Genomic DNA, 11,592 nt, shown 5'->3' with positions numbered 1-11,592 from the left:
TATATTACTCAAATTCGGTAAAATGTAATTTTATCAGGGGCGCCTGGCTGGCTCAGTCAGTAGAGCATGAAACTCTTCATTTTAGGATTATGAATTCAAGCCCCATGGTGGGCATGGAGCCTACTTAAAACAAAACACAACAAAACAATAATTTTATCAAATGAAATTGTAATGTAATTAATATAATATAGTGTAATAATACAATTTTACTAAATAATAAAATTTGCAGTTGCCACACTATGGTTCACTCTTTGTTTCACTATAAAGTTTGTTTCACTGAAAGTTTCAGGTGGTCCTATTGAATGACAGAGTTGAAGAAACTCAAGTTCTGGATCTTCAGCTTCATAATCACTGTGCTGTCATTGCTTATTTTCTTTTTGGGTTTTGGTTTTTTTTTTTTTTTTTTTAAGATTTTATTTACTTATTTGACACACAGAGAGAGAGAGATCACAAGTAAGAAGAGGGGCAGGCAGAGAGAGAAGGGGAAGAAGGCTTCCCACCAAGCAGAGAGCCCGATGAGGGCCCAGATCCCAGGACCCTGGGATCATGACCTGAGCTGAAGGTAGAGGCTTTAACCCACTGAGCCACCCAAGTGCCCCTTATTATATTTCTAATAGACAAGGTTAATGTATAGAAGATGGAAGTTTTTCTCATTTTAGCAGAATAAAAAGTGAGCAAACTTTTGCCTATCCCCAAATTTTTAAAACGTGTGTTGTTTTGTTTTGTTTTGTTTTTGAACGAGGAGGATTTTTTTTTTTTTTTTAACTTCTTTGTGAAATGTTGAAGTCTTAAAAATCCTGCCTGAACACTGGATGGCCAATCCATGAGATGTAGTTTGAGACTCAGAGAAGCACAAGACCGGAAGGAGAGACCAGAACTAGGGACATATTTATGGGGAGAAGAGGACAATGGCAGAGTCATTTTAACAGCACCAGCACAACTGATGGAATGGGGGTTAATCAGATTGGGAGAAGGAAGGGGAAAATGACTGGATGGGGGAGGGGATTTGATCTGGGAGCAGGTGCTGCCTGGTGACTCTGAAATCACACAGCCCTGCTACATCTCGTCATCTCCTGGAGTCTAATCTTTACCCCTACAACCTGACTCTAAAATTCATTAGACTTTTTCCTTTGGCAGTGACCATATTGTTTATGATGAAAGGGATACTATTAATAATTATGCTGGAGCAACAGAAATAAACTGAGACGACCTGGTAAATCAGGAAGTAGGTCATCCTCATCTTATTGGCTAAAGGTAGTGGATGCCCTTCGATGACTCAGAATTCTGTCAAGCATTCCAGATACTGGGATGTGTCCAAACAATCAACGTGTTCAGGATTTGAAGTAAAAATGTATTCAATATAATTAGTCCTTAGGGAGTTATTTCAACTCATTAGTTTCCATTTTCTTATCTGCAAAATGGGAGAGTATAATAGTTCAGGACATAGGACATGGTAATGGTTCAGTGAGTGGTAGCTATAACAAAAGCAACAACAAATATACTCTTGTGTGTCTTCTCTTAAAAAAAAAAAAAAAGGCACAGGGGCACCTGGGTGACAGAGTTGGCTAGGCGGCCAACCCTTGGTTTTGGCTCAGCTTGTGATTTAGGGCAATAAGATCAGCCCCAGTTGGGTTTTGCACTCAGCATGGAGTCTGCTTAAGTTTCTCTTTCCCTCTGCCCACCACCACACTTTCTCTCTCTAGAATGAATTTTTTTCATTCTAAAAAATTTTTTTTTAAGATTCTATTTATTTATTTCACAGAGAGAGATCACAAGTAGACAGAGAGGCAGGCAGAGAGAGAGAGAGAGGGAAGCAGGCTCCCTGCTGAGCAGAAAACCCGATGCGGGACTCGATCCCAGGACCCTGAGATCATGACCTGAGCCGAAGGCAGTGGCTCAACCCACTGAGCCACCCAGGCACCCCTAAAATTTTTTTTAAATTATTTATTTGTTGAGAGAGAGTGAGAATGAGAGAGATCACAGAGGGAGAAGGAGAAGCAGACTTGCCACTGAGGAGGGAACCTGATGTGCAGGATCCCAGGACCCTGGATCATGACCTGAGCTAAAGGCAGCTCCTTAAACAACTGAGGCACCCCAAATAAATCTTTTTTTTTTTTTTAAGAAGGCACCAAAAACAAAACCATAGAGATAGTAAAAAGACCTGTGGTTGTCAGGGTTTGAGGGAGAGAGGGTTGAAGAGGTGAAGTACAGAAGACTTTTTGGGGTGACGAAACTCTTCTGTATGATACTATAATGTTGAATCCATTATGCATTTGTCAAAACCCATAGAAGTGTACAACACAAAGGGTAAATGCTAATGCATGAGAATTAAAACAACAACAACAACAACACTTAAAGCATCTGGAGAATCTCAAGATGGAATGCAGAATGTAATGAAACATTCAAATTATATTACACATGTATAAGACAATCCCACCAAAGAGGATGGGAAAAAGGCACTGGCTTAAGTAACTTCAGAAAGGAGTGGCTCTTGTAAAACTAAAAGCAAAAGAAAGTGTACAGAAGTACTGCACTCTAGTTGATAAAGTTTTCTACAAGGGTATGGGTCAGCAATGCTGATGCTGCTATACTTGCACACAGGTCTTGAACAATTAGGTAAATGGATGGTGGATAGTGGGAGCCAGGTTTCTCACTGTTGGAGTGGGAGTTTACAGATAAGCAAGGAGAGAAGGCTATAATGATTCATGTGGTAATGGATTAGAGTTGGAAATATAAATATGAACTCATGTTTGGTTTAATATAGATACAGACAGTTACATACAGAAATATGTATAGTGTTTACACACAGGTTAATATATACACATATATTTCTTTGTTCTATTTTTTTAAGATTTTATTTATTAATTTGACAGACAGAGATCACAAGTAGGAGGAGGGGAGGAGCAGGCTCCCTGCCAAGCAGAGAGCCCAATGTAGAGCTCAATCCCCATACCCTGAGACCAAGACCCGAGTCGAAGGCAGAGGCCCAACCCACTGAGACACCCAGGCACCCCTATTTCTTTGTTCTGTTAGTTGAGAAGGCTTAAAAGAAATGACACCTTAATAGCAATGAGCACACTTAGCACCCGATCTTGATTTCTAATACCATTCTCCAATGTGAGGAATCAGGACTTTTGAGAAACAGCTAGTTCTAGACTGGGGCAGGAAATATGCAAGAAAAACCTGCGGTATCACATAGTGCCAGAAAGAAGGAAATGCCCAAGAACAACAACAGTAAGAAGAAAGGACACACAAAGATGGGGGGCATGTATAAGGGACACAGGAGTTACCTGAGCTCCCAATGGCCAAAGCTGGAACCCTTTGAGCAATAAAATTAAGTAGTATTGGATTATAACCTAAAGTATGAAATAAATACCTGTGAGTCCATACTGATATAAATAAATAACAGAATAAGTAAATAGAAAAGACAAATCTTCACTGCAGAAAAATTCCAAATAACTTATGTAGATACTCTCCTCTCAAGGAGGGGTGGAACATAACTCTTCATCCTTAGGTTGGGCTGAGCATAGTCACTTCCTTCCAAAGAGGACAGTATGAAAAAGGAAAAAAGAAAAGTAACTTCTCAGTGGAGAAACCTAACAAACTCCTCTTCAGCCAGCTAATCAAGGTTAACACCAATAGTACTAAGTCATGTCTGAGAAACTGCCAGAGGCCAGAGGAACGAAGGCATTATGGGATAAATGAGATTCCCATCCTGGATGGGATCCTGGCATAGAAAAAGACATCAGATAAAAACTAAGGAAATATGGGGTGCCTGGTGGCTCAGTGGGTTAAAGCCTCTGCCTTCAGCTCAGGTCATGATCTCAGGGTCCTGGGATGGAGACCTGCATCATGCTCTCTGCTCACTGCTTCCTTTCTTCTCTCTGCCTGCCTCTCTGCCTACTTGCCCTGTCTGTCAAATAAATAAATAAATAAATAATCTTTAAAAAAAACAAAAATAAAACTAAGGAAATATGAATAAACTATGGACTTTAGCTACTAATAATGTATCAGTATTGATTTATTAATTGTAACAAATGTATCACGTTAATATAAAATGTTAATAGAGGAAACAGAGTGGGTGGGGGATAAAGAACTTTGTATTATCTTCACAATTTTTCTATAAATGTAAAACTGTTCTAAAAAATAAAGTTCATTTTTGGGGCACCTACATGACTCAGTTGGTTAAACTTCACACTCTTGATCTCAAGGTCCTGAGTTCAAGCCCTGTGTTAAATAAATAGAAAATAGAAAATAAAACTTTGAAAAAATAAAATAAAGTTTATTTTTTAAAATAACATTAATTTTTTTTTTAAATTTACTTATTTGACAGAGAGAGACACGGCGAGAGAGGGAACACAAACAGGTTGAGTGGGAGAGGGAGAAGCAGGCTTCTCAAGGAGCAGGGAGCCAGAGATGGGGCTTGTTCCCAGGACACTGGGGTCATGAGCTGAGCCAAATGCAGACACTTAACGGTTGAGCCACGCAGACGCCCCTGACATAAGGTTTTAAATACACATTTAGTTTATTTAGACTTTAGAGTGTCAAAGCCATTACACAACGTACCGTGAAAGTGGAATTTCTTCAGTGGGTTAAAATAAATATTCATTTATCCTACACTTTCACTACGTTTCGAATTCAGGCAGGAGTTTAAACTGATTAAAAGTTGGCTTTCAGTTACTTGGGTCAATGTCTCATGAACTCAGCATCGAAATCACAGCATCTTTAATTTGTATGTATTTGAAATACAAAGAAGGGAAGATGACTGGTTCCTTGATCATTTTAAATTAAGTGAGAATACCTATAATGAAAGAAATCCACATAGAGCAGATATTATCCCCATTGCCTGCATTTTCACTGCCTCAAATTTAGTACAGAATGACATATATTGTTGTTTAATTGGAACAATTTCGTTCTCCTTAAATAAAATACCAGTCAAAGATCATTCAGGCTGCAACTGACAGAGGCGTTACTACTAGTTCCTTCTAATTTAGAGAATTCCTTTTTTTTTTTTTTTTTTTAAATCGAGTCTTGTTCCTACATTGAAGCTAGAGGGAGAGCGGGGTCGAAGCTCATTGGTGGTGTGCCTGGGCCGAGGGCAGGGCTCTAAGCCAAGGGGCCTGCCCATTGGTGGGCTGCTGGGCCGCTGAGGGGCGGGGGCGCCTGGATGGAGCTCGAAGCCCATTGGCTGTGTCGCTGGAGGATGGTGTAATGGACCGCCAAGGCCTGTGCAGCCGGTTTCTACGGCAACGGAGGCTTGAAAGAGCCACTCAGATTTCGGCGTTCGCCCCCAACTCCCCCTTCCGGAGGGGGCAGGGCGGCCTGGATTTGAGGGCCGGAGAAGGAGACGTGGGGGCTGGGAGTTAAGGGGACAGGGCCTTCCTCTGACCAAAGCTACCTAGCAAAGCAACAGTGGAACTGGGTTCGAGGAACTTGGGTGCGTGCTCACCGGGTGGAACAATCAGCCAAACAGAAAGCCATTAAGAAAAAAGAGAAAAATGACATAAAATTCTATCCGCCCCTGACTTTTTCACTGGTAATGTTTTGCATGTGAACGAGCACAAAGCCTGGCACAGAGTAGGAACTCAATATTCAATGGAAGGGAGGAAGGGAGGAAGGAAGAGAAAGGAGAGATGGGGGTGGGGATGGGGGGAGGATCCTTGATGTGGGCAACGTGGCGTGAGACAAAGTGCCGGCCCTATTGGGGTGAAGTTCCACAGACAGACCCCGAGAACTGATGGAGTATGACGCCTCAGAAGGAGAGAGGGGTCGCCTGGTGCGCTGGCACGAGGGAGGGGGAGGCACGCAGGATCGTGACTGGGTATTTGGAAGACCTGACTGTGCAGTAAGACTCCCTGGGTTCACATTCCCGCTGGCTTTGCCACTCGCCAGCTGCCAGGGCTCCAACTCTCCAGATCCCAGTGTCTTTGTGTTTGGGGAATAATAATACTTCACTGAGTTGGCGTCAGAACTGAGTCGAGATAATGCATGTCAAGTTCTTAATACAATGCCTGAGACATCCTAAGCGTGCAATCACCAGTAGCTGTTTCATAATTGAAGAGGGGTGGGATCTGCCTAGGCAGAGAGAATGGGGAGCTTATATGGTTACTGGGTAAGGAGGGAGTAGGGAGGAGCTGTGTGGAAATCCTACAAAAGAGACCAGTTTAGATGTCATAGAGAAAATCATGGCAGATGATAGCCGGAGGGCAAACAAGAGAAAAATAAGGAGGGGTAGCTACTGTTCGCTGAGGGCCTGGCACTCTGCCAAACCCTTTGCATGAATTGTTTCATTTCATTTTCTCACCATCCCTGATGAGGCAGTTATCATTAAACTCATTTTTTTTCTGGTAAGAAAACAGGCCCAGAGAGGTTTATGTGGTTTGTCTAAGCTAAGAAGTGACAATCGAAGAGAGGCATTTGTGGGGTCTGGAACGAGGGTACAGTTGGAGGTCCACATATCTCTAAAGAGTTAGAAGTTATACATCAATCTAATGTGCCTAATGCCATATGTTTTCTTCTCCTTCTTGACCAATATATCCTCAGAAAAACCTGGAAGGCAGGTTCGAATCAGAATTCCAGGACCCTTGAAGTTCTGAGCCAGAATGTGTTGGTCCAAGGAGAGCAACTGGATTCTGCGTCCTGCCCTTGTCCAGCTACCTCCCATCCCATCAGTGAGGGACCCAGCCTGTATGAGTGGACGGCCCAGCCGCCACATCCATGCTGTCTCTTGGAAACCGCTACTTTGAAAACTAAGCCTCAGGTCTATAAGGTGTGCATTAGGCAGTGTACTTTGCCCTCAGCTGAGAGGGACCCAGGGATGAGACCCGTGAAGGCTCTGCAAATGAGCTTAGGGATATTTTGGAAGGGAATTCTGGGGTCTTAGGAAATGTTCTAGAAAGGGAGGACACAAACTTGGCGTTGGGAGCAGTTCCTCTTGTACCTAGAGAATCTTTTTTTTTTTTTTTTTTTTTAACATAGAGAATCTTCACTCCACCTCCTGAGGAGGAGAAATCAGATCTCAGGCCAACAGCTACTCTTGCTGTGATGAGAGAGAATTGAGGCTGGACATCTGGAACCCAGGAACCAGGTACTCTCTTCTGTGCCTCCCTGTGCCAGGGGACACAAGGGCTGTCTCAGGGATATGCTCTCAGAGAACTAGGGGAGGATGGGGCTGACCACTCAGGCTGAAGGAAACCCTTAATCAAAAGTGAAAACACAAAAGGAGTGAATTTGTTTTTTAAAGATGAAAGAAGAAGCCATTTTCAGTATAGAATCAGTGCAGGTGTGGTAAGAGATATTTTGAGTATCATTAAAGAAGGACAAGTAGAGGGGTGCCCTGGTGGCTCAGTTGGTTAGGTGTCTGTTCTGTTAGTGAACTCAGGGTAGCAAGATTGAGCCCCACCTCCAGGCCCCGAGGACAGCTTTGCACTCAGCTGGGAGTTGGCTTGAGATTCTCCCTCTCTCCCTCTCCTTCTGCTCCTTCCCTCCCACACACATGCTCTCTCTCTCCCACTCAAATAAATAAGTAAATAAATAAATCTTTTTTTTTTTTTTTTGAGAGATAGAGAGAGCATGGGGGGGAGGAGCAGAGAGAGAGTGACAAGCCTACCCACCCTGAGCGTTAAGCCTGACATGGGGCTCTATCCCAGGACCCTGAGATCATGAGGAAACCAAGGAAACCAAGAGCCAGACATTTCACTGACCGACCCACCCGGGCATTCCAATAAATAAATCTTTAAAAAAAAAAAGGACAAGTAGACACAATGTCTTGATCTGTAACCTTATCAAGTAATTTCTAGATCATTCATGCAAATGAACACTTATTGGGCTTCTACGATGTACCACGCACAGTGCTAAATGCTGGGCTATAACCAAGAGCAACAAAAGCCCTGGTTCCTGTCCTCTGTGAGCTCAAAATTGAGAGACAAAGACAGATATTAATAAAGCCATGGCATAAATAAACATACCATTGTACTTGCAAGGAGCTGCTGAAATGACGGCAGAGTGTGAGAGGGTCTCCTCTAGAAGAGTAGGGGAGGCTGCAGGTAGGAAGTGGCATTAGAGCTGAGCACCAGGAAAGGTAAGAGTTAACCATGGGTGAATTCCTGGAATGACTAGCAGGAGCCCAGCCAGGGTGAGGGGGTGAGGCCCAGAAGAGGCAGGGCTCCAGCAGGGCCTGGTGGGCCCCAGGGAGGACACAAAGTCTTTGAAGGTCTTTAAATGGGGGAGTTATGTGATCAAATGTCATTCTGGGGACTGTAGTCGTGGATTGAAGGAGACCAAGCTAGGAAGCAGGGAGAGCAGTGAGTGTGCTGTTCTAGGGTCTTAAACTTTTCCATCAATTTTTTTTTTTTAAATTTTTAAAGATAGAGGAAATGGACTCCAGTCTCTGCAGAGTCTACAGGAATTTCTTTGAAGTCTTGTGTTGTATTTTGCACTTATTTTTGTTGTTTTTGTTGTTTTTTGCCAGAGATAACAAATGAAATAATTTTCTTTTAAATTTTATTTATTTATTTGACAGAGAAAGAGAGAGAGCACAGGCAGGGGGAGTGGGAGAGGGAGAAGTAGGCTCCCCACTGAGCAGAGAGCCCTATGCAGGACTCTGTCGCAGGACCCTGGAATCATGAGCTGAGCAGGAGGCAGACGCTTAACCAACTGAGCCACCCAGCCCCAACACATGAAATAATTTAAACAAAACAAAACAAAACGAAACCTCTAGGGACATACTGTAGAAAATAAATTTTCCTTTCATCCCATACGCCAAATATCCAGTTCTTCTCAGAAGCTACAATAGTTGGGGCATCTGGGTGGCGCAGTCGGTTAAGCTGCTGACTGTTGATTTTGGCTCAGGTCATGATCTCTGGGTCCTGGGATCAAACCCCCAGTCAGGCTCCACGCTCAGTAGGGAATTTGCTTGGGGATTCTCTCTCCCTCTGTCCCCTACCCGCAACAGGCATGCTCTCTCTCTCAAATAAATCAAGAAAGCTTTTTTTTTTTTTTTTAGATTTTATTTATTTATTTGAAAGAGAGCAAGAGAATAAGGCAGGGGGTGGTGCAGAGGGAGAGGGAGAAGTGGGCTCCTCTCTAAGCAGGAAGCCCAATGTGGGGCTCAATTCCAGGACCCTGGGATTATGACCTGAGCCAAAGGCAGTGGCTTAACTAACTGAGCCACCCATGCACCCTTAAATAAATAAATCTTAGAAAAAAAGAAACCACAGCAGTTACCAATTTCATTAATAGCCTTCCAGAATTATTCTATATATAAATAAGCATGTGTACATATTAATTCCGTAATCTTAAAACACAATATGTATGTCAAATCACTACATTGTACACTTTAAATATTTTACGATTTGTCTTTTATAACCCACTGAAAAATATCAAAAAGTTAAAGTTAGAAATTTTAAACAGTAACATACCATATCTTACTTTGTTGACTTTACTTTTCTTTTAAAGGTTTATTTATTTATTTATTTGAGAGAGAGAACAATCTAGCTATAGATTCATTTCCTATAAGTGAATGCTGTGTTAATGATTATGTGGACTTTATTTATTTACTTTTTAAAAGATTTTATTTATTTATTTGACAGAGCACAAGTAGGCAGAGAGGCAGGCAGAGAGAGAAGGAAGTTCTGAGCAGAGAGCCTGATGCGGGGCTCGATCCCAGGACCCTGAGATCATGACCTGAGCTGAAAGCAGAGTCTTAACCCACTGAGCCACCCAGGCGCTCCAATTATGTGAATTTTAAATTTTGATAGATCATGCCAAACTTTTCCAAAAATAGTCCATGTTTCTATTTATTTATTTATTTATTTAGCTGGGGGTGCACAGAAGGAGAGAGAGAATCCTGAGCAGCCCCCACCCCCAGCTCAGAGCCTGACTCAGGGTGGATCCCACAACCCCGAGATCATGACCCCAATCAAAATTAGGAGTCAGACGCTCAACAGACTGAGGCACCCAGGCTCCTCCCATGTTTTACTTTAAAGCTCTGTAAAGTTTGCATTCTCCTCTGTATTATATCTGTGTTTGTTTTCATGAAACATGTCCTCCCCCAAATAGTCTCAGGTTGACGATCCAGTAAGTGGCACTGTATGGACCCATCGGATTTGGACATGTCTGGTACACTCTCATGAGACCCCACCTTAAATTTGGTATAATCTGAGCTCTGTTTACCCCCAGTTTGCTCTTGTACCACTGCACCCTCCACCATCCTGAATTCCTACCTGGAGGTGACATGAGCAGATGTGATGGGCATTCTGGCTGAGAATGAGGTCCCAAAGGAGTTCAGGAGCTTCTTGCGAAAGGAATAGGATATTAGGTTGACTCCCTAGAGCTATAGGGAGCCCCAGAGCACTAGATTGGCATTTTAGGAAGATTGTTCCTTGGTTGGTCTCCTGCTGCCATCATTCTGCCTCAAAAAGGCCTTCACCAGTGACCTCCCCATTACTCAGTCCAGGGGTGCTCTTCAAGCCTGACTTCGCTTGATATTTCTCAAAGGCAATTTTACTCGATCTCTTGCAAGACTCAATCCAGTTGTTAATCCCACTGATGGTAACTTTCCTTCCTTGGTTTGTATGTCTCTCCACTCTTATTTCCCTTTTCCCTTCCGACTGTCCTTTATTAGTGTGTCACAATATCCTTTTCCATCGGGAAGACTCACATGTCAGAGCTGCTTACGGTGTGATCCAAGTTGCTGTACTCTTTCTCCCCCAAGCTTTTTCTCATGACCCATTAGGAGGCTGTAAAATCAATTTAATGGGTTGTATAAGGATTTGTAAAAGAATGAAGCAATAGAATGGAAAATGTCAGGGCACATCACCCAAAGGGTTAATGTTATTTTTTTATATACATAAACACTGGTTTCTTTATACATAAGTACATAAGTGCATATGTCTGATGGCCATGGTATAAAATGTCTGTCTTATTGTGGGATGTAGTTAAAAAGTTTGAAGGCCATCGCTATAGGACTTCTGTTTCTTTCTCTGGCCCAGAACTCTCCTTAGAATTTAAGACCTGGGTTAAACCACCTATTCCATACCTTTCTTCAGACATTCTCTGTGTCCCAAATCGGCCTCAAGACCTTCTTCTCAAACTTTATACTTTTTTAAAAAAAGATTTTATTCATTTAGGGATGCCTGGGTGGCTCAGTGGGTTAAGTTCCTGCCTTCAGCTCAGGTCGTGATCCCAGGGTCCTGGAATCGAGTCCCATGTCAGGCTTCTGGCTCAGCTCCTTGCTCAGTTGCTACCCCTGCTTGCTCTCTCTCTTGCACTCTGCCAAATAAATAAATAAAATCTTTTTTAAAAAAGATTTTATTTATTTGAGAGAGCAAGAGAGAGAGCATGAGTAGGGGGAGAGACAGATGAAGGAGAAGCCAACTCCTTGCTGAGCACAGATCCCAATGTGGGGCTCAATCCCAGGACCCCGAGATCATGACCTGAGCTGAAGTCAGCTGCTTAACTGATTGGCACCCCTGGGTCTCCCGCCCTTCTTTATACTTGGGCTCCTGCTGAAATATCATCCTGAATGATATTTCAATTTTTATTTTTTATCGAGCAGGCTCCACACCAGCATGGAACCCAACATGGGGTTTG

The 11,592-nt window shown here is 42.8% G+C and overlaps 1 protein-coding gene across 1 annotated transcript in view; it reads left to right on the top strand.

Annotated features, from left to right (window-relative positions):
- Positions 1–5,290: 5,290 nt before the first annotated feature.
- C7H20orf96 (chromosome 7 C20orf96 homolog) overlaps positions 5,291–11,592 on the top strand; it is a 38,223-nt gene continuing 31,921 nt past the window's right edge. The window contains exons 1-2 of the mRNA XM_032351104.1: positions 5,291–5,437; positions 6,979–7,087. The gene's annotated coding sequence lies outside the window, so the exon portion shown is untranslated. The remainder of the gene's footprint in view (positions 5,438–6,978; positions 7,088–11,592) is intronic.

The sequence above is a fragment of the Mustela erminea genome, chromosome 7, assembly GCF_009829155.1.
Source record: "Mustela erminea isolate mMusErm1 chromosome 7, mMusErm1.Pri, whole genome shotgun sequence".
Taxonomy (NCBI): domain Eukaryota; kingdom Metazoa; phylum Chordata; class Mammalia; order Carnivora; family Mustelidae; genus Mustela; species Mustela erminea.
The sequence above is the reverse complement of the archived record's forward strand: the minus strand, read 5'-3'. Positions and strand labels throughout refer to the sequence as shown.